The sequence below is a fragment of the Cryptomeria japonica genome, chromosome 8, assembly GCF_030272615.1.
Source record: "Cryptomeria japonica chromosome 8, Sugi_1.0, whole genome shotgun sequence".
NCBI lineage: Eukaryota > Viridiplantae > Streptophyta > Pinopsida > Cupressales > Cupressaceae > Cryptomeria > Cryptomeria japonica.
Genome location: NC_081412.1, coordinates 345,087,903 through 345,113,349, shown reverse-complemented (window position 1 = coordinate 345,113,349; position 25,447 = coordinate 345,087,903). Strand labels below are relative to the sequence as shown.

Below are 25,447 nucleotides of genomic sequence, written 5' to 3'. Positions count from 1 at the left end.
TAGGCTCCTAACAGGGCACATTCCGAAAGAGTGCACAATTTTTGTGGTTACCAATTCCCATCGTGGTTTTTCCCTATTTGGGTTTCCACGTGAAAAACATGGTGTTCATATGATGAATGTTTTTATGTGTTGTTATATTTTACTTTCAGTTTATGCATATTGATGAACACTTAATGAGTTGTTCTGATTAACCAGTTTAACAGTTGGTTATCAATGATTACCGGTAATGGTAAAGAGTTTACTATTGGTTTATGTTTGATTTGAAGAAGTTTAATAAGTTCAAGTTTTAAGATTGAAATTATTGTTAATACTGATTCAACCCCCCTCTCAGTATTAACTGGATCCTCTAAGATTATCATCAAGGACTAAAAAATTTCTATCTAGTATCAATTTTAAATTGACAAGGTTGCAGAGAAAGAAGTTAGATTGGACTATGTCCCTATAAAGGATCAGATTGTAGACATTTTCACAAAAGAAGTCAAATTAGAGTAATGTCCCTATAAAGGATCGGATTGTAGACATTTTTGCAAAGGCACTTTCAAAGGATACATTTGGATATCTTGGGTAGAAGCTATTGGTTACTGTCCCTCCTTCTAGCTTGATACATAAGGTGGTGCATCTGTCTAGGGGGAGAAATCCAAGGTATATATTTTGCTCGAGTATTAATGTGGTTGTAACTCTTAGGGGGAGAAGGTTGTTGTTAGCAGTTGTTGCTTGTTATGGTGTTGTTTGTTGGTGACCCTCTGTTGATGGAAGTAAATGTTCTTGATGTGTCGAGGATATTGGAGATTGTTGTTAATGCAATTATGGTGTTGTCTACTAGTGACCCTCTAATAATAGAAGTATATATTGTTGATGTATTGTACTTATTCCAGTTTGTAGTCATTGATGGATAGTGCAGTTGGTTAAATGATTGATGATATTCTTTGTTGTGGATATAATGTGTATTCTTTGTGGATGTTGCACTCCTATCTTTTCAAATCATTGGTGTTGCAATTAATGCCTCTGATTAAGGCAATATGTTGGTAGTTTGATGGTTTGGTGTTTGGAGAATGCTCTACATTGATGTCTCTATTGTTGTTATTTGGAGGGCATGCTTATAATGTTTGTTAAGTGTATCAATTCAAATTTCAAGTGAAGCATTCCATAAGTTTGTTTATCAATATCTTATCTATTGACTGTGTTTCTTGGCATTCAGGTAATGAAGTGCTCTTTATCAGTTTGATTTTGCCATCTTGTCTTGGCTTGGCAATATGAAAGATGTGTTTTGAAGTATTGATGGATGTTCTAGGAATGTCTCCATTTGGTCCACATGATGTTGATTGATCTCCTTGGTGTCGCATTGTGTCTAGTGTTGGTTTTGTAGGGTAATTGCTATTATCTGACTGATGGGGCTTGTTCTTTTGCTTGCACTGTATCTTTTGTGGTTTACGCCAACATTGGAGTTTGTTTTGAGTTGTATTAGGGATCCACATTGAGTAGTTTCATTTGAAAGATGTGTCATTAAGGGTTACATGTTTCATCTATATGTTACCTTGTTGCAGACTTTGGAGGATGTACGCCAATGTGTGATGTTTAGGACTACATTGGATGATGTAATAAGATATTTAAGGTCATCTCTATCTCTTTGATAGGACCTATTACACTACAATTACATTTTGTAGCCAACATTGTGGGATCATCTCTTGTCCCCTATTTTGGATGACCTAATTGATGTTTTTAGGTCTTGTGGAGTGTATAAATAGAAGACCATTTTATTTTTCAAAGTTTGTAGATTAGTGTGGAATGTGTGAGATGTGAATGTGAGGTAGAAAGAGTGTGTGGTGAAAGTATTGGAGTTGAATTGTCGAATGGTTGCTTGAGGTAGTGAGTCAAGAGCAACTACATTTTAGAGAGATTTTTTGATGCAATGAAGGCTTATTCATTGTAACTCATAATTTCATGTATCTTGCTTGGAGATAGTGAGTTTTCTCAACATGTCCTTTGCATTTTGCCTTGAGGTAGTGAACCTCAACCTGCAAGTCCTTCCAAGAGTAGTGAATTTCCCTAGGCAGTAAGCCCTAAAACAAACCTTGTAATACTTGTTCATATAGTGTGAGTTTACTCTCACCATGGTTTTTCCCTTCATCAATTTTCCATGTAAATCCGGTGTTCTCTTATGCATGTGTATTAATTATTTATCTTTCATTACTGCTAATTAGAATAAGGTTTAAAGTTGAATTTGAATTGTGCTATAAAATGTTAAGACTCGTTCAACATTTAATAAAACCCCCCCCTTTGTCTTATGGTGTGTTCAACATAAAACGTCACTATGGTCGTAGATTCATCTTGTGTTTGTACACTTATATATAGACACTTTCCAATAACCTTGTCAAATGCATTTTCAACCAAATCTTTGCATAACAGTTTTCTATACAATAATATTTAATGATTGTGAATTTCAAATTGAAATTAAAGGTGTTTTCAAATTTAACCTCTTTAATTAGCTTTTTTGCTTCTAGTCTTCTCTTCTAGATCATTCCATCTTCTAACACCTTGCAATATTTTCTAGCACTTTATCACCAATATTTTTGTTTTATATTAAATGTAGAGTACAAAACAATTACATTATATGGAGGAATGCTCCCATGAGTTCAACTTGCTGACCTCAAAAAACAACTGTAAATCAAACCCCTAGAAATGATAGATAGATTACAACAACTTCATGGTCACACTAAAAATAGAGCTACCATTAATACAATTTGTCCTGAACCTTTGTTGCCCAGTGTAGAATAAATGCATGTATAAACAAACGGGATTGCTCAATGAATCCACTAACTATTGAATTGAGTAAATATAACTTAAACACATAGGACCTTTGCATTAAATGATTAGTCTAAAAATTCATCATCGCAAGATCATATTAGAGGGTCCAATTCAACTTCGGGATCTAGATTGTTCTCAACCGGATAAAAGTAAACCATCTATCTTATCTTTTGACTATTAGTATCCTTCTCAACAAGATTTTGAGCATCATTCTTATCAATGTACTCTCTAAAAATAGCAATTTCTTCATCACTGAGTTTATTTCTTCCATTAAGAGGGAATTGGGTAGACCTGTACACAATCGAAAGACCTTGCTTGAGGAGACTCATAAACCTATCTTTTGGGATCTTTGGCACCATCAAGTCATACACCATAATATGAAGAAAAGTGAGTTCACTATTGACCTCAATAAGGTACCTCTTATTGCCTTTGAATATTTCTTCATTTCTCTTCTTCTAGATAAACCAAAAAAACTCATTAGTCAAAACAAACCAAAAATCATTCAACTTAACTAAAAAAGCACATATATAACCTACCAAAAATTCAAACAAATTAAAACCATTTTTTACAATCCCAACAAAAATATTCAAAAAGAAAAGAACAAGAGAGGAGAAGCAAACTTGCAATTCCAAACTAAATGCTCAAAAGATTCATGGGCTTGACAAAAATCACAAGCTCTAACAGGGATCCCAACCACATCAAGAAGACTATCAACGAAAAGTTTCTTAAGGAGAAGCATCCATCTAATATAGGCTTTCTTGATCTAAATAGATTTGGACCAAGGCCAAGCGCTATCACTCTAGTTTAGGTTCTAGGAATTGTTTATGTAATCAATCACAATCACATCCTTGGAGCTATTAAGCATGTTGTATATATTTTTGACCAAAATATTTTGAAATTCAGAGCCATCACACCAATACAAACTTTGAGCAATCTGCATCACTGACAACCAAATTATTAGCCCCCTTCTTTAATAAAGAGTATGTTCTTATCTGGGTTTCAGCAAGATTGTATTGGGCAGAAGGCTGTTGCCATCTAATGCCTTTAGACTTTGCAAAGCAGCCCTGGGTTAGCAAGGGGCAATTTCAAATATTTAAGTTTTAACTTTTAACCCACCCAACTTTTTAGGGAGACAGCGCCATTTCCAATTAACATCATCTCTTCTCTCGTTGATAATATTGGTTACTTAATTGAGCTCATTATCCTCGCAATTTCATTTGCGTTTTTTCATAATATTTCAAATCTTTTTATTTCCATAGTTTATATTTGCAAGCTTGTGGATTATTGTTCCTAACTTTTGTACTTTTGTGCTTCATTGTTCCTCTCTGTAGGATTAACGCTTGAAATTTTTCTCATCATTTAGATGTTGTAGTATTGATTTCTTATTTCCCTTTAAAAAGGCAATATTGCAATCTTATATCATTTTCTATTATTATATAGTCTATTTGACAAACTCGGATTTCACATCATAATGATAAATGTAGACTTATTATTTTCATTAATACTCTTAATTCTAGATGCACATAAGCTAAAGCTTACACACTTTTTTTTGTTGACTACCTGTGGAGGTTAAAAGACCAAAAATGACTGGCAAGCTCCCATGCACTCCCATCATTTTACCATGAAAAGACCAAAAATGACTTTACCACTTTGGCAAGCTCCCATGCACTCCCATCATTTTACCATGTCCTAGATGTAGGTGGATTTTTTTACTTTGAATATGGCATCTCATTCAATGGTTTCATTTTCCTCACTTTCTTTTATCATTTTGGTTTTTTTCAAAGCTTTATATACATTTTGCAAAATCTTAGTATTCTAGTTTATTGATTTCAATATTCTCGTCTTTTTTGTTTATAATTTTTTGGTCATTGTGTATACTAATGGATTTTGTACTTGTATTGAACATTTGTATTATCATAAAAACTTAAGTACAACTAGAATATCATCCCCAATTACAATTTTATCCAATTCTATGATTTCCATACAAAGTGTTATGTTTATGCTCTTTATGTCATTTATGCATTGTTTCTTGTTTGTTAAAGATTCCACACATATTCAATATTGTTAATGTATTTCTTTTATGTAATCAAAATTTAAATATCTTATTTCAATTATTCATTTATTTAAAACCTAGCTCCTGTGTGATTAAATTAATTTAAATTAATTAAAATTTTCCTTTTGTATAAAACATAGCTATTGTTAGTTTAATTAATGCACCTCATGTAATGTGATTTAGTTTGCAATTACATTTAAGGTAGGTATGTATGTTTATATACATATATATATACACATACACATACATTGATATGCCCCTAACCCTATACTATGTATTGTGATATGAGTAGTCGACTTGTGACCGCCTAACTCTTAAATAAACTACATTAACATTATCCTAATCATATATATGTATTTAAGTGGTCTTAGAAATTATATTTAAGTATCTAAATCGATCTAGGTGGTATCCAAGGCATAAATGTGGTATTTGATGTAGGAGAATACATGGTGGACAAGCTATCTAGCATCAAACAAATTAATTCTCTTTAATTTTTGTCTTAGTTTAATGTTTGTGATCAATTAAGAGACAAAGTAGGGTGTTGGCCATTTAGAGCAACAATCCCCAAAGGCAAAGAAATTCAAGCCGAAAACACAGCACTCACAATGTTCCAAAGGTCATTAACAGAACACTTACACCATGTCTCAGGCCATGAACAAACCTCTTACAGAAAACAGACAACCTACATCAAGTGGATAGGGCTTTTTCCCACAACTTGAGGAAGAGATTGGGAAGAGGAAAAAAGACCTTTCCTAGGTCGACTAACAGTTTGACAATTACTATCATCAAGAACACCATTACAAGGGGAAGCATGAGGGGAAACCCCCCACAGAAAGCATGTCAACACACGAAGAAGAGGGTGGAAGAGGGGGAAAGTCATGTTGGATCTCAAATCAACCCCTATGATCAAACCTAAGGAAATGCCAACTCCTATGATCAAACCCTCCAGTTTGATTTGGCCAACTTATATAGTGAACCTATTTGGTTACTAACTCCCTCACTTTAGGCTCTGCAAGACCTAGGCAAGTATACCTATTCACTAGTGGCTTTCAATGACTAATGCTTTTTATAGCAGATTGAGTATCTTGATCTAAATTTTTCCCTATCTCAAATTGGCATAGATTCCTAAGATAGGTGGTTTTTAGATGAGTTCAAGATTGTTGTTGTGGAAGCTATTTGATCTTTGTACTTGATATTTATATGTATGTACACTATTGCTAATTGGTACTATGAATCCTACTCATCCTGTAATTTTAATGCAAAGGTAATTAATAAGGTAACGGTTGTGATTTGTGAATGACCAGTGTCTTTCCTATTATTTGGGCTACAGAGTCTTAAATTTCTTTAGGACTTGGTGTATGATTTGTGAGACAGTTTTTAAACCTACCCCCTTTGGTAAATCTGTCAGTTATTGTTTCTTATGAGATCTGCTAAATGTTTATATCATAAACCGCCAGAATGAATTTAACCCTAACCTTAAGGGACCATTCAAGGAAGAACTACAAGGAACAATTACAATCCACGACTAGATCTTTTTAATCCAAGTTTATAACATAAGAACATAGACTTCACTATAAGAATATGAATAACCTTATCTCCTTTAGATAATATCACAAACAACTGCCTACAGAAAATGAGATAATCCATAGCACATATGCAGAAGAAAACGACTGATTCTATTAAAAACTTTAAAATGATACAATAGTATACCAGAGGCTATAGTATCTGTCCAGTATCTTATATTCCAACCATGTCCTCATTTTACAAAAATTTGCTCATATAAGTATGTGAGCAACGCCTATTCTATGAGAAGTTATGTCTCTTCATCATTAACAATCTTATTACAATTGCTTAACAAAGTGAAAAATAAAACAATTAAGCATGTCGAGATTATTAATATAACTGTCATTCTTATAGGATCTAGCAGCCACACTCTTCCTCTTCATATCTGTCTCCAATTAAAAGAGATCAAACACCTCCTGGTTGACATGTGGGGCTACATCTTCATCCTGGTTAAATCTAGGCATGGCTTTCTCCTTAATTCGTGCAAATTCTTTTTGCCATTGCTCTAATGGAATTAGTTCACCTTCCCTGTAGACAACCAGTATTGTTGCAACACAATCCTCGTCCAATATTTGGAAGTTTTTATTTAGTGTGTGTATATTTGTCATGCTCTACCACGTATTGGTCCCCTTGAACTCTTTCTTCCGCAATCATGGCCTCATTATCTTTCAATACATCTTGCAATCTCGCCCTCAATCTCTCATGTTCTTTAAGAGCTTTCACAGTCCCTGTGTATACTTTCCAGTATTGGTTAGCATGAGGCAACATAGCTTTGAACCTGTGCTCAATGACATCATTTGCCAATTTGTTCATCTTCTGTTGGGCATTGGTCAATTGCTTTGCTAACTTTTCAGCCTTTATCCTCCAGTAGGCAGCATCTGATATAGCATCTAAGACCCTTAGGTCGGGTTGAAAACCCATATCTAGTTCATATCCACCCATAATAGGAGTCTTTTGTGACAATTGTCCTTGTAGCCTCTGGATTTCTTCAGTAGCCTTCTCATACAAGCCTCTGTAAGTGTTGTTCTCCTTGACCAAAAACTTTGCGTGTTCCTGATTCAGTTTTGCTACATCCACGTTCAACTTGGCTATGATTCTGGGATCAGTTTTCCCAACCTGCTGGATCATCAGGTGGCCAAAAACTTGATTTGTATCAGCAAGTATGGGTCTCTTCTTCTTTGAATACAAGGCCCATATTATGAGAGCCTTTTGATCTGGATCATAGCCTGAGCCCATAAAGATCTTGTCTATCTCCTCTGGTATGATTTGCTTGTTGGGATCTTGCTTCTTGAGGAAACTGTCAAACAGTAATGCAGACCTCGTGTCCCACCCTGAGTAGATTAGCACACCAGCATCCTTGACTAGCTACCTTCCTTTCTCAGGTGTCATTTCTCTCTTAGCAAGGTCCACCCCTTCTTGTAACCTTTGGGCTTGTTCTTCCTCTGTTTTCTCTTTCATAGTATTCCTAATTTGTATTCCTTTATGCTAGTATAAAAATGTATCGAACTCTCTAGAGGAAATGAAATCATCAGCAGCAATGAAATCTTCATGTTCAAACATCCTTATATCTCCAACATCTTGGACATTGTATTGTCCTGTCATCAGATCCATCTGCACACCACCGTCAAATCTAGGAGGATATTCTTCTCTAGGGGAGTCAACTAGAATAACATTAGAGATGGATTGAGGAGACAATTGAGCCAAGGGCTATGTATCCCTGACAGTTTTGATGTGCCCCCCATAGACATAGGCAGGCACTCCCTCAAGCAACTCTAGCTCATGCTCCATAAGTTTGTTTGCTGCATCTAAGGGATCTTTGATGTTTTGAAGCATGTCCTTGTTTATTCTCCCTCGGAAGAGTTTCCATTTGTAGGCTTGTAACACTCGCTCATACTTAGCCCTTTTCATTAGCTTCTTCCCTTTTCATGTTTCTGATGAAATCATCAGGTATGAGCGACACATGCTCTCTAGCCTTAAGTTTCTGGGATGACCTTGCTGCCCCTATTTATCCCTCGGGATCAAAGTTTGGCCTGGGGTCACCTTCCACCATTTTATAATAATTCAATTTATTTTGCAGCAAACCGTAGCTCTTCAAACTTTTGACAATGAAATCTGAAAATACCAATAATCTAGGCACAATGGATTGTTTTCCATGGTCAGTCAAATGTTGGGCACTTACTATTGACAACTGTCTGATAATCTCTAAGCATGCTAATCTGTTAGGCACGGTGATAGGCAATACATATGGTTTTCTTTCAAATCCATACACTCTTATTTGAATGCAATCCGAAAAGCAGTAAAATCTCCCCAGTTGTGCTCAATTGCAGTATCTTCGCCATAATCTTTTGGCCTTAAGAATCTCTGAATTTCAGGAGACAAGGCATGATCACACAGGTACCCCAACAATCTGTATAGTGTCTTAACGAAGTACTCCTCGAAATGCCAATACTGGTTGTTGATGTATCTTTGATCCCATGAAGATATCCATAGTTGCACAGGCTTCCTTATCCCAGTCTTATCATATGCCCTGATGCATAACTCATTTGGCCATAGCCCTTTGCCTTGTCCAACATACAACAGCATGTGCATAAGAACAAAATAGTACTTGAAATGCACATTAATCACATCTCCTTTCAGTTTTTCTAGTCCATGATTGATGGCATCAACAAGATAAGTAGAAAAATCAAATAATCGGGGATCTTTAGATTGCAAATCTACACAGATGACCATGGCTGCTATATCCATCAAGGGATGAGCCTCTATTCCCAGAACCTAAGCAGTGCAGTAGTATGTGTACTTGAAGTAAGGATGAAACGAATTGACATCATAGGGAGCTTTGTCATCTTTACCAAATTGTACTATCGACCCTGCAACCCTGGGTCTATGGATAGGGAGTCTCCACCTCTTATAGATGTCCTCAAGGTTGAAGTGCTCTTGTGCCAGTTTCTTAGTATCAATTTGCTCTTTGAACCCCCAATCCAGATTAAACACAGTATCAACAATTTCCCTAGTAATTGATAGTATTGGTTCCCCCATGTAATCATATATAGTTTTGGTCTTGGCGTCATAATTGTTGGCTAGAGATTTCATAAGTTCAACATTAACAAAGACATTAGCTACTGCTAGTTTTCCCAAATTTAGTCCCCATAAATTGTTCATGGGTTCAGGTGCGTTCCTTCTGACATACCCCAAAATAAACAACTCGTGCCATATATCTCCAAGATGCTCAAATTTGTCTTCTAAATCCTCCTCATCAGCCTTAACCTTTTTAGACCTGAGGCTTGACGAGGGACATTGATCAATCAAATCTTGGGCCAGTGAACGCCCTTCCCTCTTTTGTCTCTTAGGTTTATCATCTATAGATTGGGTTTCTTTTTCTTTCCTAACCTTGCTGGCTTTCGAAGATGACGGCTTCATTTTATTACAGGGTTCTGAGGGTGAAGAACTTACTCGAATTCTGAGGGCTTCTCTTGTGAATCCAATTCTGAATTGTCTGGTTCTGAATCGCTCTCTGTGAATTCTCTTAGGCATTGTCAGCAACGTATCCTTCTTCGTCGATTTATTGAACATTTATGGTGAACTCACCAGTTAAGCAACGGTCACATAGGCATTTGTTTTGAATTTATGGTGATGTGACATTACTGAGATTTGTTTTGATCTTCGCGGCAACAGGTAATCATTCATCTAGCAATGTTTCGAATTTTCCATCAACGCTTATTTAATATTACACCTGCGATGTACTTCGATGAAATCATATGTCTCGATGCCTTTACCTCATGTTTCTCTGAAATGTCATATTCCATCGACATCATTCTTTACTTTGGTGAAATTGAGATCATCGTCGGCACATCTCTTGGTCTCATCGATATCCTCATTTCATCGAAGCCTTGCTTTAAGTGTCTGTATCGGTGTAATGTTTTATTAGTTCATTGAAATCTTGCTTTTCGATGAAAATCCTTTTATCGCTAAGTCCCTCCATTGTCTTATCGACGTTAGAATTCCATCAAAACAGTTCTTCATTATCCCTCCTTTGTAGTAGCGTCGATGAAATTTCCCCTTTCGGTAAAAGAAGAAAACTCTCCTTCGACTTCTTATGCTCGGCCGATAACCAGTCATCGATGGCAATTTCTCGTGTTTCAACGATCCTTTATTTTTTCGATGGGAAAGTTATTTTCAGTCAGCATCTTTTGTGCCTCTTCGATACCCTCCTTTCCTCGAAATAGCTTCATCAATAAAGTATCTGTTCGTTCCTTCGATATTACTCTTTCGGCCAAACTTCCTCCCTCGATGAGTTGTTCACATGTCTCATCGATATTGTAGTTTCACCAATACCCTTTATTTTATCGGTGGGACCACTTCTGATTTCCTCGATGTACTTTCTATCGATGGAACTAATGTTTTCGGTGAATCCCTTTGGAGGTCCATCGCAACCAAGGTTTATTCGATAAGTCACTTTATCGATAGGATATTAGTAGGTTTCTTCGATAGAATCATTTCGGTCAAACTGGGCGTTTCGACGAAGGATGGACACCTATTACCGACAGCTTTAGTTTAGGTGATGAGTTAGGGATTTTTGGTATCGGTGGGATTTTAAGGTCTCTATCGAAATTATCAAGGACATATTTAGCCTTTTATTATTCTTTTCAAAATAATCTTAGCTCCAAATAAAACCATGGATTTTTAACATTTTTAAATCTAATGCTCACTAAGTCCTCCACCAAGTTTGACGTTGAACAAGAGCAGCAGGGAGAGTAGGGTGCACACATCGGACATGAGTTCACCAATAGCAATCAACAGGAATGAAAAGGTCACGTCAGCAACAAGACGTTTGTTAGAAACTTGGGAGGATGTGGTTTCACCAAAGAGTGGAAGCACACCTATAGCAGGTCATTCTTAAATAGCAAAAGATGCAATATGAAGCACAACACGACAGGAACAACAGTGAGGATCTGAAGGCATCTCATTTGGTACAAGAGGAGCAGGAAAATTTGGTAGGAGCCTTATCAAAAGCAAGAGACACTTATCATCTGAGTCACTCAACAAATCGGAAGCACTAGTAGTTCCACCACATAGCAACACCCTGTGACATGTGAGGTAGAAATCTATATACAAGTCACCAATGGAAAAGCATTATTGACATCAGAAGGGGAGGCCCTCATAATCAAGAGGTTGAGTCCAAGGCCTATCCCCAACCATAAAAACCACATCTCCATCAAGGGGCTTGGAGAAATCACAATCCATTAGAATTTGAGAAAAAGTGGGATGTCCCATGAAAGAAGTATAATCGCCAACTTTCAAAAAGCGACCAATAGAGTTACCATTGGACTCATACCAAGAAGGCTCCCAACATTGTAGAGGGAGATTCAAAAGTCTAACCCACACCAAGCACACATTTAGTGGCGTATGAGGACTAAAGGAGGTTCGCCAAGGCTTAATAGAGAGAGTGCTCCCCCCAAGTCCACAACTTTCCCAACACCAAATGTCTACCCTCAGGGAAGTAAAAGGAGGAGATGAAAAAACATTTACCTCAAGGGAAGAGTTCGATCTTACCTGTCACAAGAGGCCTCCATGAATTCAACACCCATTTGTGTAGATCGGGAAGAGAGGTCCACAGATTGAATAATCTACACAAACCCCTATGCTGGTAGAAGACGACATTTTCCACCACATTGTTGGCACGAACCACCATTAGAGATGATTTGGCACAAAGAAGAGGACAAGATTTCTACCTCAAAGGTCGAGTAGCACTAGTAGCCTAAGGAAAGCTACGTCTAACAATAGCAAGTCCAGAAGGTGTAGCAACAGTAACAACCACAACTTAAACTAGAGATAGGAAGACCCATGGCAAACATCATACAAAACGGCATAGATGTAGCAAAAGGAAGTAAATCGATGGCAGATGAAACCCTAGAAGTAGAGGAGATAGTTCAATAGCACACCAATAGAAGATGTTGAGGAACACCCTAAAACAGTAGCAAAATAAATTGTGGCTACACAAGGGATGGAATGCACACTTGTATTAGAAGACATGCCAATAGGGAGACAATCCACCATGGAAGATTCAGTGACAATCAACACACTATTAGCTTACACAGAGGAACCAAGGGTAATATAGGCAAAAACCCCACTCATAGCAAATGAGACAGGAAACACACACATCGTAAAAGAACCCCAAAGAGAAAAAGAACCAGTGACAAATTGCACACTAGCTAGAAAACATAGAGGAACCATGGGTCCCTATGACAAGCAACACATGAACAAGAGGAGCGAGACAACACATTTCAAAAAGAAAAAGAGAAAAAAAAAAATTGTAATAAAGGTTAGTGTTTCTTTAATTTTTGCCTTAGTTTGATGTTTAATGTTTTTTATTAAGTTAAAAATAGGTTTTTAAGGGACCCGAAACCCTGTACAAAGCAGGTTAAATAGGGAGGACCTGAAACCCATAACTAAAAATATTCAGGATTATCCACAAACAAAGTTGAACAAAGACGAGACGGATCAAAGCCAAGAAAAGGGAATCTAAGCAAATGGACCCCTCCAAAAAGAAAAGTTGTCTGACAAATAAGAACATATGCATGGAAAGTCTACAGGCAATTCGAACAATAGGTACCCCCAACTAGGAGCAAACAACCAACATTAGGATTTCCCTTTGGATCCCTTCTTTTGGGATCTAAGAGTCATATCAAAAGAAGGCGAAGACCTTTTAGAATGTTTGCTTTTAACCGAAATCCAGCGGTCTTCAACCTTAGCAACCTCAGCTTGCCAAACCAGCGAATGCAACTCAAGAAACCCAGCAAACCTTGAAAAGTCAGCAGGACCAGCAGAGCTGGGGCCAGGCATATCACTGGAAGACGAGACAGACAATGAGACAGCTCCAACAGAAGCTATAAAAGTAGAAGCAGGCAAAGGGGCAACACCAACAGACGTACCCACAAGGATCCTATCACATCTAGCAGCAGGGGCTGATCCAGCAGACAAATCAGAACCACCAGTTGGCTCAGAAGGAATCGATCCAGGAACACCATTTGAAACGTTGGCTGAAGGGACATTACTATGAACAGGGACCTTGGGGGAAAATCAGGCAGAATCTACCACAGGCACTTTAGAGCCATTAATGGGAAGATGTTGCCCAACCGTTTGAGAAGAGCTCTTGAATATTGTGTAATGTTGAGAAGAGGAACCATTCCACCATGAAGAGGGCTTCTTCACTTTAACTCTCTCTAAATCACATTTAGCCGCGACATGCCCAGTCTTGAAGCATCTTCTACATCTGAAGGGAATCCCTTCATAATCCAAAGATTGAATCCAAAAACCCTTGGAGGTCGAAAGTTTGATCTCTGTTGGCAGCCCCTTAGAAGCATCACTATCTACCAAAATATGGGCATAGTTAGAATGAAGGATATCAGAGGACTCCACATCCACCATAAGAAAATCTCCCAAAGTCTCACCCACTTCCTCAAGGAGCTGGTCCACCCAAAAATGAAGTGGGAGATTGGGGAGTCTAACCCAAATCGGCATTTTACAGAAGGATTCAGATGAGGGGTTGAAATCCTCATGCCAAGGTTTAATCATCAACGGGAAGCGATTCTCCCAAGTAAAAAAATGTTCACATAGAATAATCTTTCTATCCACTAGTTTTTCAAACTTAGCAATAAAAAAACCTTTGGCCAAAGGGAAAATTTGAACCGAATCCGAAATGAGGGGGTCCCAGTGCTTAGAGACCCATTCATGGAGTCTCGGAAGACTGGGCCAAAAACCCCTAAACCAACATATAACCGCAAGAGAAGAAAGATCAGAGGCAATCTGATCAATCACATTAACCGTCTCTTCTTCCAGATTAATAGCAATAGACTTACAAACAGGAAAAGGCGTAGAGTCCGCACAAACATATCTCTTACCCCCTCCAAAAGCCAGATGATCTGCATAAGAACCCCTAGAAACCCCGAAAGTGGAGCAAGCTACTCCTGAAACCCCCGAAGAAAAACCACCATCCACAGTAGATGTTGATGGTATGATGAAAGAATAAGTATCTGGTAGATTACTAAGAGGGGGGGTGAATCAATCAACTGAAAAACTGATACAAACTTCCCAAAATCAAACTCAAACTCACAAAGTAAACTTATCAATAAAATATCACTATCAAGATCAATACTCATAAGAATACCGGTTGACTGTTATAGCAACTTAGTAGTAAACAACTTTAATCTTGTAAACATCCAAATGTTTAATCATATATCAACACACTCCATCTCTCAATGTTTCCAGATATCATGCCTTATCAGAATAATTAAGTAGTTAATCAAATCAACAAATAAGATCATAACCACAAAAACATTCGTCACATGACACGAATGTTTATACGTGGAAAACCCAAATAGGTAGAAGCCACGATGAGATGAGACTCACAAGATAGCTATCTGAACTCTTCTGAAGTTCACCTTGTTAGGAGTCAAGCCTGTTAAAGCTTTTACAATAAGTCATGTTAAGAACTGATCCTGTTAGGAATCACCCGATTAAGGGATTTACAAATGCCTTGATAAAAAGAAAATACCCTGTTAGGAGTAACCTCAGTAGAGGATTTGAGAATCCAAGCTACTGACCCACCTTGTTAGAGGATTTAAGAAGTAACCAAGCTTGTTAGAGATTACCCGATTAGGGGATTTCAATTCTGGTCTAATTGTTAGAAGACAACAGGTTTTTATTGATCTGTCTGAATAGCACTACATTTGCTTGATCAAATCCTTTTAAGCTTCAATCTGCCTTTACACAAACTGCAAATCCATTCTCTGGTTAGGCAACCACACACTCAACTGATTTCTGCCAACACCTTTTACAAAACAACTTCTTCGACCTTAAATACAAATCAATTAGGTCGGTAACACAAAAAAAACCTAATTCTCTCATAGAGATTACAAACAAATCGGTTCAAGTGTGACCGTTGGAATTACATAGCAATCTATACACATTCTTCAAGAAAATTTCAACTACTCCATGATCACCACTTCATCGGACTTGTAACTCATCACGCACTTTGCATTAGATGCAATCCACTTTGCTCATTCCTTAGACAATCAAACAAACGTGCCAAAACAATCTGAACTTATCTTCATACAATGACCACACGTGTCACTATCATTACCGCTCAACATCAGATAATAAACCAACATAACCATTTCAGCAAACTTAATCGGTTAGGGTTTAACAAAAACAATTGGTAGGGTTTACCGGTTACATAGCATAGAAAGGGTTTAACCTTATACACCGGTTACCGGTTCAACTCACATACTTATATACCGGTTTACAACATCTTCCATAAAGCTCTTCCTACCGGTTACAAGACAATATCAATAATAACAACAATATCATAAATACCATTACAGGTTCAATTGACATCAATGACAACATAACATATCATTAATGCAATCTTCATGCAAATGCCAGCAGATGCGTCTAGTCGCGTCGCATCAAGAGCTTCACGATCCACTGGAGCAACCGCCGCAGGAGGACCATCACCATTAGAGTGGGTGGAGGCATATCGACGATCAGGGGAGCAACAGCCAGAGGCAGTCAGGCAAGAGTTCTGAGCGGCAGACATTTCAAATCTCTTAGAAATTTGTTACATCAAGTTAGTGACCATGTGTGGTATTCCTAGTTTGATGTTTAATGTTGTAGAAAGAATAAATTTTGTAATATAGGTCAATATTTAATAAATGTTTGTCGCCATAGCTTTATAAGAAAGTTAAAATAAGAGATTCAAATTTGAAATTGGCATATTCAACCTCAAACCTAGAATATTCCTTCTTGGGGCATAGATTCTTGGAGTTACAAATTGTGACGGCTCACTAATTCGCTCCTAAAATATAGTTGTTTAAATTGGGCATCAAAGAATGAGTTATTAATATGTTTCTATTTTGGGGTCTTATTGAGTGGATTTGATGGCATATTGAACTATTAATCTTAGCATGCAAGTGGATGGAGGGACAAAGCATCTAGAAGCTTTGAAGGCAATTTCTAAGTTGGGAAGATGTATTTCCCTTGTTTGGGCTTGACTTATTGGGAGTTGACAAACCTCGGGTTTTGGTAACTATGGTGGTTAAAAGGTAGGTTTTAACATTCATTTTATTATTCCCATTTTCCAATTTTTAGGAAGTTTGAGAAGACGAAATTATGAGTAGATTTCAAGATTAAAGATTTGAAGCCATGTTAATTCTTATTGCAGGTTTAAGGTTAAGAAGCTAGCATGCAACAAAATGCATGAGATGAAGAAGTGATTTTGGCTTGTAGTTTCTTACTTGTTATTGTGACTGATTTTAAATTAGTTTCTATCAGATTTTGGAGTGTTGCAATGCCTATAAGGCTTCCATGTAATGTATTTGCAGATTTGATTATAATTTGTTCATTTCTTGAACATGTGAATTGAAATTAAGAGTAGTTTGCTGATTTTCTGCATTAACTTACATATCTGAGTTCCAAATGTATGCAGTCTTGGGTCATAAGATTACCCTATATCAGATTTTAAGTCAAACCTTTAATTGATTTGCACGTGTGGTTTGAGAGGGTTATCAACTTATGCATTAGTTGTATCATAGCAGGAGTTCCTGAGTGTGTAAATATATTGCCAAACTGGAGGCAATTTGCACCAGAACTCAAGGGTTGGTTTGTGTGAGATATTTGTTACGTGTACATGCAACTTGCAAGAAAGACTATTCAGAGGGTTTGAGGAGTTGAGGTTCCTATGGTTATGAACAAATCACCAATGGAGATAGTTTACAATAACATATGTGACTGCTATAAGAGGTTTTTATAAACATATCGTCGAATGTGAGGCAATTTACATGTGTATAACTTGAGGTTTTTCAAAAATTTGAGTTGTTGAGGTTTTCTAAGGCCTTGAGTATGGAAAAGAGAAAGAGGAGAAGAATGAATGATGGAAAAGACAACAAATTGCAGATAGAAGTGCGAAAGAATACTCACATAGATAAGGGAGAAAGATGGATCTCGAATAAGCATAGAATATACAAATGATAAATATAACTCATGAAACATTTCAAATTGTCTTAGGTTTCTGATGTAGGAGCATTCATGGTGGACAAGCTATCCAACATCAAACAAATTAATTTTCTTTAATTTTTGCCTTAGTTTGATGTTTAATGGTGTAGGAGGAATAAGTTTTGTAATAAAGGCCAATATTTAATAAATATTTATGACCATAGAGCAAGTTTAAATAGGAGATTCAAATTTTAAATCAGCATATTCAAGCTCAAACCCGAGATATACCTTCTTGGGGCATAGATTATTGGAGTAACAAATTGTGACAACTCACTAATTCACTCTTCGAATATAGGTGTTCAATTTGGGTGCCCAAAAATGAGCCATTTCCCTATTTCTATTTTGAGGTCCTCTTGAGTGGAGTTGATGGCATAGGTCATAGTGGATTGTTATTCTTAGCATGTAGGTGGTTGGAGGTGACAAAGCATCCAGAATCTTTAAAGGAAATTTCTAAGTTGGGAAGATGTCTTTCCTTATTTGGGCATGACTTCTTAGGGGTTACCAAACCTCAAGTTTTGGTAACTATGGTGGTGAAAAGGCAAATTTCAACATTCATTTTAGTATTCTCATTTTTAGATTTTTGGGAAGGGAAAATTTGTCTTTGAAAAAATTGCAGGTTTGAAGATGGGGAAATATGATTATGGGTAGATTTCAAGCTAATATATTTGAAGCCATGTTGATTCTTCTTGTAGGTTGAAGGTAAAGAAGCTTGTATGTAGTAGGATGCATGAGATGAAGTGATTTTGGCTTGCAGTTTCTCATTTGCTATTGTGATTGATAATTAATCAGTTTATATCAGATTTTGGAGTGTTGTAATGCCTATAAGGCTATCATGCAATGTATTTGCAGATTTGATATGTAATTTGTTCATTTCCTAAACATGTGAATTGAATTTAAAAGTAGTTTGTTGATTTTTTGCATTTACTTACACATTTGACTTGCAAATATATGTGGTTTTGGGTTGTGGGAATACCCTGTATCAAATTTTAGGTCAAATCTTTAATTGATTTCCATGTGTGTTTTGAGAGGGTTATCACTCTATGCATCATATATATGGGAGGTATAGGTTATTATCATCATGTTGAGTATTGAGTTCTTGGTGAAGACTATTGGAGGTGTCCCCCTCGAAGTGGCATATTATTATCAAGTACTTGTAGCATAGTTCCTCGTCTATTCATCTTGTGCAAGTTATTTCATTACAAGTTGTATCAAAGCATGATCTTGGCACAATGAAGGCAAACCATTTTTTCAATTTTGGAGGTCATTTTGGAAATTGTGTAGCTTTCAAATTTTGATGCATTATTTTTTTATTTTTCGAACGTATGTAAGAATACATAGAAGCATCTTCAATCCAATTTTTAAAGGAATTGGAGTAGAATTGAGTTATTGCAAAATTAGGGTTTCTACCAAAAAAATTGTGAAGCATAGTTCTCCCAAATCTTAGCAAATTTCTTCCTAATTTTTAAAGTGTTTTTAAGGATGTCCTTCAAGAGTACACAGCAAATATAAGATAAACTAGCACCAAAAAAAGTGACTTATTGTAAAATTAGGGTTTCCAATAATTTCACCCTCAAGGTTGTAAATCAACTAATTTTTTGGATTGTTTTGGGAAAGTGATATATAGGATTTGCAAAAGAAGAACAAAAGAAAAAAGGTAGGGTAACAAGAAAAAGTAAAACAAGTAGAAGAAAAAGACCAAGAGAAAGAGTAGGAGCAAGAGCAAGAACAAGAGCAAGGGCAAGAGCAAGACAAAGAAAAAGAGTAAGAACAATAGTTATTTCATTACAAGTGGATTAAGAGGTTTCCCCCTCAAAGTTTTTATTGAAGACTATTGGAGGTTGATGCAGAGCATCCAACAAACTCAACCAACTAGGGAGATCTTTCTCCCAACTCACCTATTCAAATAGGTGTCAACCCTTCACTAACTCACAAAGTCTCTCACAAGGCTATTAAATACTCATAAGGTTTCAATACCCCAAAGGTACACCCTTACTCATCAACCCTTATCCAACCATTGACATACATCCAAATAGGACAGACCAACATGTCTAAATCCAAATCCCAACTCTTCAACATCCAAACACCACCAACACCCTTTGTAGCCACTCACTCAAGATCATCCCCCTATTAGGACTTCCAATCTCCACTAATACCCAACTCACAACATGTAATAGATACCCACAAACAAATGTACTCCTTGACACTCCTACAAGGACTTCCCAACATGTACAACCATGGCTCTTTATCCTCCCAACCACCCAAAGGTCACAACAACATTCACCATTGTTTTACTGTTATCTAGGACAGTCACATTATGTGCAGGGACAGTCATGGATTCATGGCTCACCTTCCTTTCTTGATGCCTTCAAACACTATTCAAGATGTAGGAGGAATTCTCTATTCTCTTCTCGTTCCTCAAACTCAACAACAACTCACATTTCAACCTTGCAACTTTCAATGAATCTACTCACTGTCAAACTGTGGCAGTCAATGTTCTTTCACTGGGACAGTCATAAACCCTCATAGTTTGGTTGGTTCTTTGATCACCAATCACTTGGACCATATTTGTGAGACTCTCACACCCTCTTCCAGGTTTCCACCAATCCTCCCAAGCCCTCCTCACACTGGATTTCCTTCAAAACATCAACAACTTGTTGTCTATCACAGTCTGAGACACAAATTCAGACTTTGTGTCCTTCCTAGCACGTACAAATGTTTTCATGGGACCCTAAAAACAGTTTACAAACAAAATACATGTTGTCAAGGGTTATTCCACATTTTGTCATGGATTCATCAACGTGGAAGTGACCCCAAATACATTAATTACTGTCACGGGTTACCCTGGACTAGGATTTTGACAGTTTTTACTAAAATTAATATCTTTTTCAAATCAGAATGAAATTCAATGATACAAAAAGGAAAATGCAAAGGATTCACTCCTCTATAATCTCCAATTGATTTGCAACTCCAATGAATAGATTAAAGAAATGAAAATTTCAAAATAGAAGACTGTGTGCTTGAGAAGTTAGAGAAATTGCAGCGTAAACTCAGAAATTTTATTGAAAATGCTTCATTACATTTCCCAACCGACCTGTGGGTCGATGGGAAAGACGTATATATAGTTTTCTCCTTATTCCCCAACGTCTATAACTGACTTTTGAATTTGTTTTACCAAACTAACACCTAATCACCCATATAAATGCAAAAAGTTGCTTAGACAACATTGGCATTTTTGTCTAAAATAGATCCTAGACTTAACCTAAGACCACCATGACTCAAAACTGATATAAGTACGTTCAAATAGGTCTATAAGACCTTTAAACATCATTGAACACCATATTGAACCCATTGACACACATTTTCCACACAATAACAATTTTTGACAATATTTGTCAACATGACTCCTAATAGGACTCAACACACCACCTAATGATCTTAATTACCTTTATTACATCAAAGATGGTCTTCTAAGACCTTAGTCGTGACAAGAACTCAAAAACATTAACCTATTACCAAATTGACATCATGGTGGCCATCTTGTGCTAGGTGCTCTTGCACCATACAGCCCCCCTAAGATGAATCTCTTGTCACAAGAGAAAGTGTTGAAGATTTGTTTGCCTTGCCTTCCATGGATTTTCCTTGATGGTCTTCTGCTCTGACCTTTCCTTGAAGTGTTCCAAGTGCTTGTATCAACTTGGTTCTTTAAGTTGTCTTGTTGCCACTTAGTGCTTCTCCTTGGTGGCTTCCCTTTGCCATCCTTTGCCTCTACCACTGTCCTTAGACCTATATTTGCACCTAACCTTGGAGGTTCTCTGATTTTCCTCTTCCAACCTCTTGGTTGCTGACATGTATCCAACTTTTTTGACTGGTTATGGCCTCTAACCGTCCCTTGGTTTCTACTCACACCTTTGTCAAACACCATATCTGATTTTTGTGTTCTTGTTGCTCCTCCTTGTTTAGGGCTGATCGTGCCTTCAACCTTCTCATTGGATATGGGGCACAATACACTCCCAACAGCAATGGCATCCTTCTTTTCCACTTTCACAAAATCCTTAGTACCCATCATGACTACTCTTGTTGCCCTTGTCTAATCTCCTACATCCTCTTTCAATGGAAGTAAAGTAAAGGAGTCCCCTTCATGTTCAATCTGATAGGTATTGGCCCTTCCATCATACATAGCATGTTTGTCAAATTTCCATGGCCTTCCAAGCAACAAATGGAAACATTGCATTGGTAGAACATCACAAAGCACCTTGTCCTTATATTGTCCAATCTGAAACTCAACTAGAGCCTGCTCATTGACTAGAAGTGACTGATCATCATTCAACCACGAGACCTTATAGGGTGTCTTATGTGGCACCTTCACCAATCCTAACTTATCAACCACTTCTTTTGACATTGTGTTATCAGTAGATCCTGAATCAATTACCAACTTACACACTTTACCTTTGCTCTTGCAAGTGGTCTTGTATAGACTTCTCCTTTGCATTGGTTCCTTCTCCTTGGAGGCTTTCAAAAGTTGTCTTTGTATCATCAATGCTTCACCAACTTCTAGTTCACATCCCTTAATTGGAGAATTGACACTTCCTTCATCCTCTTCTTGCACAATTTGGACTCTCTTCTCATCTCTTCTTTCACTACCACTAGAAGTAGCACCAAAATTATCAAGACACTTAAAGGATGGATGTCCAAACTCACCACAGGTATAGCATCTTCCTGAAAACAAATTGGATCCACTTCCTTGACCCATATTTCTGCCCCTTGCATTTGTTCTTCCACCTCTCCATCCACCTCTAGATTCAGCCTATTGTTCTTTACTCTTACCAGCATCTTCTTGTCCTTGGTTAGACTGTTTTGATGTAGAAAAGGTGCCTCTTCCCCTTGAAGTACTACCTCTCCCTCTTGTAGTCTTCTCTTGTCTCCTCTTCAACTTCTCCTCAGCCTTCATGGCCTACTTGTAACACTCTTCTATTGTTCTAAGTGTGGAGAGACTAAGTTCATCCTCGATGTTATACCTCAAGCCACCAAGATATCTTGATACTTTTTCTTCAACATCTTCCTCATGTGTTGCCCTTATGTCTAACTTGTGAAATTCCTCCATGTAGGCTTGTACATCCATATCCTTTTGACTTAGATTTTGCAGCCTCTTGTACAATTGGACCTTGTAGTCATTAGGTAAGAACTTCCCCTTCATCTTTTCCACCATTTTGTACCATGAAGTTATCTTTGGCTTATCCTTCTTCCACTTATCAGCATGCACACAATCCCACCAAAGTAGGGCACATCCCTTCAACCTTGACTTAGCCACCTTTACCTTTTGATTCTCTTTCACCTCTTCACATTCAAAGTAGTTTTCCAAGGCTCCAATCCAATCTATGAGTTCTTCTCCATCCAGTTTGCCAACATACATGGGTTGATCTGCCTTGGCTTTGTGGTCACTTGCTCTGGCTGCCTTAATGAGTTTTTCCATCCTTGCATCCTCCGGGTCCATTTCTTCCTCTTGTGGGGCTTCATCTTCATCCTCTCCTTATTCTTGGTTAGTCTCTTCATCAGCCACTTGTTGGCAATTGACACTCATCTGGTGGATACCAATGCATGGATAATGGATTAGGGTTGTCATTGTTGATTGTAACTAGGTAGAATGCGGATTCCAATTGCCTTAAGGCAACATTGAAACCCGCCAAGGGCTGGGCCCCTCTCCTCTCACACGCTACTCTTAGGGTTGGGCCCTTCTCATCCCACACACCACTCTTAGGGCTGGGCCCCATACATCACGCACTCCTTAACACCACACTACTCTTCAATACCACGCTACGTGCAAGATAACATGCTTACATGAATAGGGCCGACCCTATCTAATAAAGGGTTTCGATTAAAGTGATGCAAATAAATTAAAGGTTATTAATTCATCATAAGCCGACTTGATTAGGAGTGGTTGCTCTCCTATAAATAAGACATATACCTCTCACAATATCAATAATGCAGTTTCAAGTAAATGCGAAATATATCCTTCTTGGGTAGCGAACTCCTTTGCAAGCAGCAGATCACAGTGAACTTCATTCATAGGCAGCAAATTATCAGTTAGGTCACAGCGAACTCCACGTATGTGCTGATCTAATTGGTGATCACAGCGAACTCCATGTTGTGCAGATCTAATTGGTAATCACAGCAAACTCCATGTATGTGCAGATCTAATTGGTGATCACAGTGAACTCCATGTATGTGCAGCAGATCTAATTGGTGATCACAAGTTATCATCAAAGACAGGGATCTCCATTGAAGGCTCAAGCAAAGGACTGTGAACTAGTTGAAAGGTGCATGTACAGCAAGACAAGTTAGAAGGACTGTAAATCATGATCACTGTCAACAAACTAGCTGTGTAGTCTTCTATATCATCTTCCTTGTGACTGCAACTTCTATACTCCAGATAAGTATGTAATTGTCAATTGAATCTAAAACCATAATCAGATCTGAGGATCTTTTCTGGCTGGGTTTTTCCTCCTAGGAGGTTTTCCCAGGGTAACTTTGTCTTGTCTCTTTTGCATTCATTTCTTACTATGCTTAAATCTGAAAACCAATAAATCTAATTAACCTAGTTAGAAACAAATTCTGATTTTCTGAGTTTCATCTAATCTGAAAGTACTAAAATTAACAGTCATTGATGGCAATTCTCCATGGAAATCCTATCCAGTAGTTATGGATTTTGGTAACCGACAAAGGGAGTGGTCCGGTAATCTGTCACCGGTATTTCAGGATCGAAGAGCACTTCTGGTCTGGAATCTTTGCAATGATTTCAGTGGACAGATTTTTGCATGGGATGATAGGGCAGACATGTAGAAATCATTTTGACATCATTTGGTTGATCCACATATGTTTTAGAGATCCGGTCTAAGTCGACACTTGGTTACACGTTACATTGCATAATAAAGATGGCCGACTTGATGAATGTTTCATTTTGTGATTGCAGATATATAAGACTGATTTGGATGATGCATTTGGTGTGATGTGTGATGTGGTAGACCGTTTTTGAGAGATTGAGTGCAGTTTCACGTGCGCATTTTGATCTTGGTTGATTCGGTAAGTAGTTGTAGAGCATAACAGATCAGATAAGCAGATCAGTTGCAGAGGATCATTTTGCACTTAACCGGAACTGATTTTTGGCATAGTTAGATGCTATTTTCCAGTTCACTACTTGTTGTAATCAATTTGTAATCAATTGTAAGGCAGTGAGCCTTCCTCTAGGTTGTAGCCCTTTGTATTTGAGCAGTGAGCAGTGAGCCTGAATGCAAGTTCATTCCCCTTATGTAATATTGTTTTGCTACTGGCCATAGTGGAATAATATTTTGGGTTCAAATCCCATCGTGGTTTTTCCCATTTGGGTTTCCACGTAAAAATATTGGTGTTATGGTTGCATGGTTGTTTGTTTTGTGTTGTTGCACTTTACTTTCCTTCTTATGCATTTGGTGGTTAAAGAATCAGAATAACAAGTTTAAAATTTGCAAAACACTGATTCACCACCCCCCCCCCCCCCTCAATGTTCCCTAATTCCAACACAACCCTTCCTCTCCTTCTATCTCTGGCCTCTAATGCTTCCATCCTCTCTCTTAGGGCTCTCAACTCCCTAGCAACTGTTGCACTAACCCTTGGGGGCATATTGTCTTCAACTTCTCAAACTTCCTTCTTTCAACCTTCAACTTCTTCCTTCAAGGAACCTACTCCCTTTGCTCTGGTATCACTTTGATGCAGAGCATCCAACAAACTCAACCAACTAGGGAGATATTTCTCCCAACTCACCTAATCAAATAGGTGTCAACCCTTCACTAACTCACAAAATCCCTGACAAGGTTATTAAATAATCGTAAGGTTTCAATACCCCAAAGGTACACCCTTACTCATCAACCCTTATCCAACCATTGACATACATCCAAATAGGACAAACCAACATGTCTAAATCCCAATCCCAACTCTCCAACATGC

At 37.6% G+C, this 25,447-nt stretch overlaps 1 protein-coding gene across 2 annotated transcripts in view; it reads right to left on the bottom strand.

The window, feature by feature from the left end:
* Positions 1 to 2,554: 2,554 nt before the first annotated feature.
* LOC131045342 (COP1-interacting protein 7) overlaps positions 2,555 to 25,447 on the bottom strand; it is an 85,876-nt gene continuing 62,983 nt past the window's right edge. The window contains exons 13-14 of one of the 2 annotated variants that reach the window (XR_009105800.2): positions 3,223 to 3,260; positions 2,555 to 3,096 (exon numbers count right to left, since the gene is read on the bottom strand). The gene's annotated coding sequence lies outside the window, so the exon portion shown is untranslated. Of the gene's footprint in view, positions 3,261 to 25,447 lie in introns of both variants that reach the window. The other variant, XR_009105799.2, reaches the window with a different exon arrangement.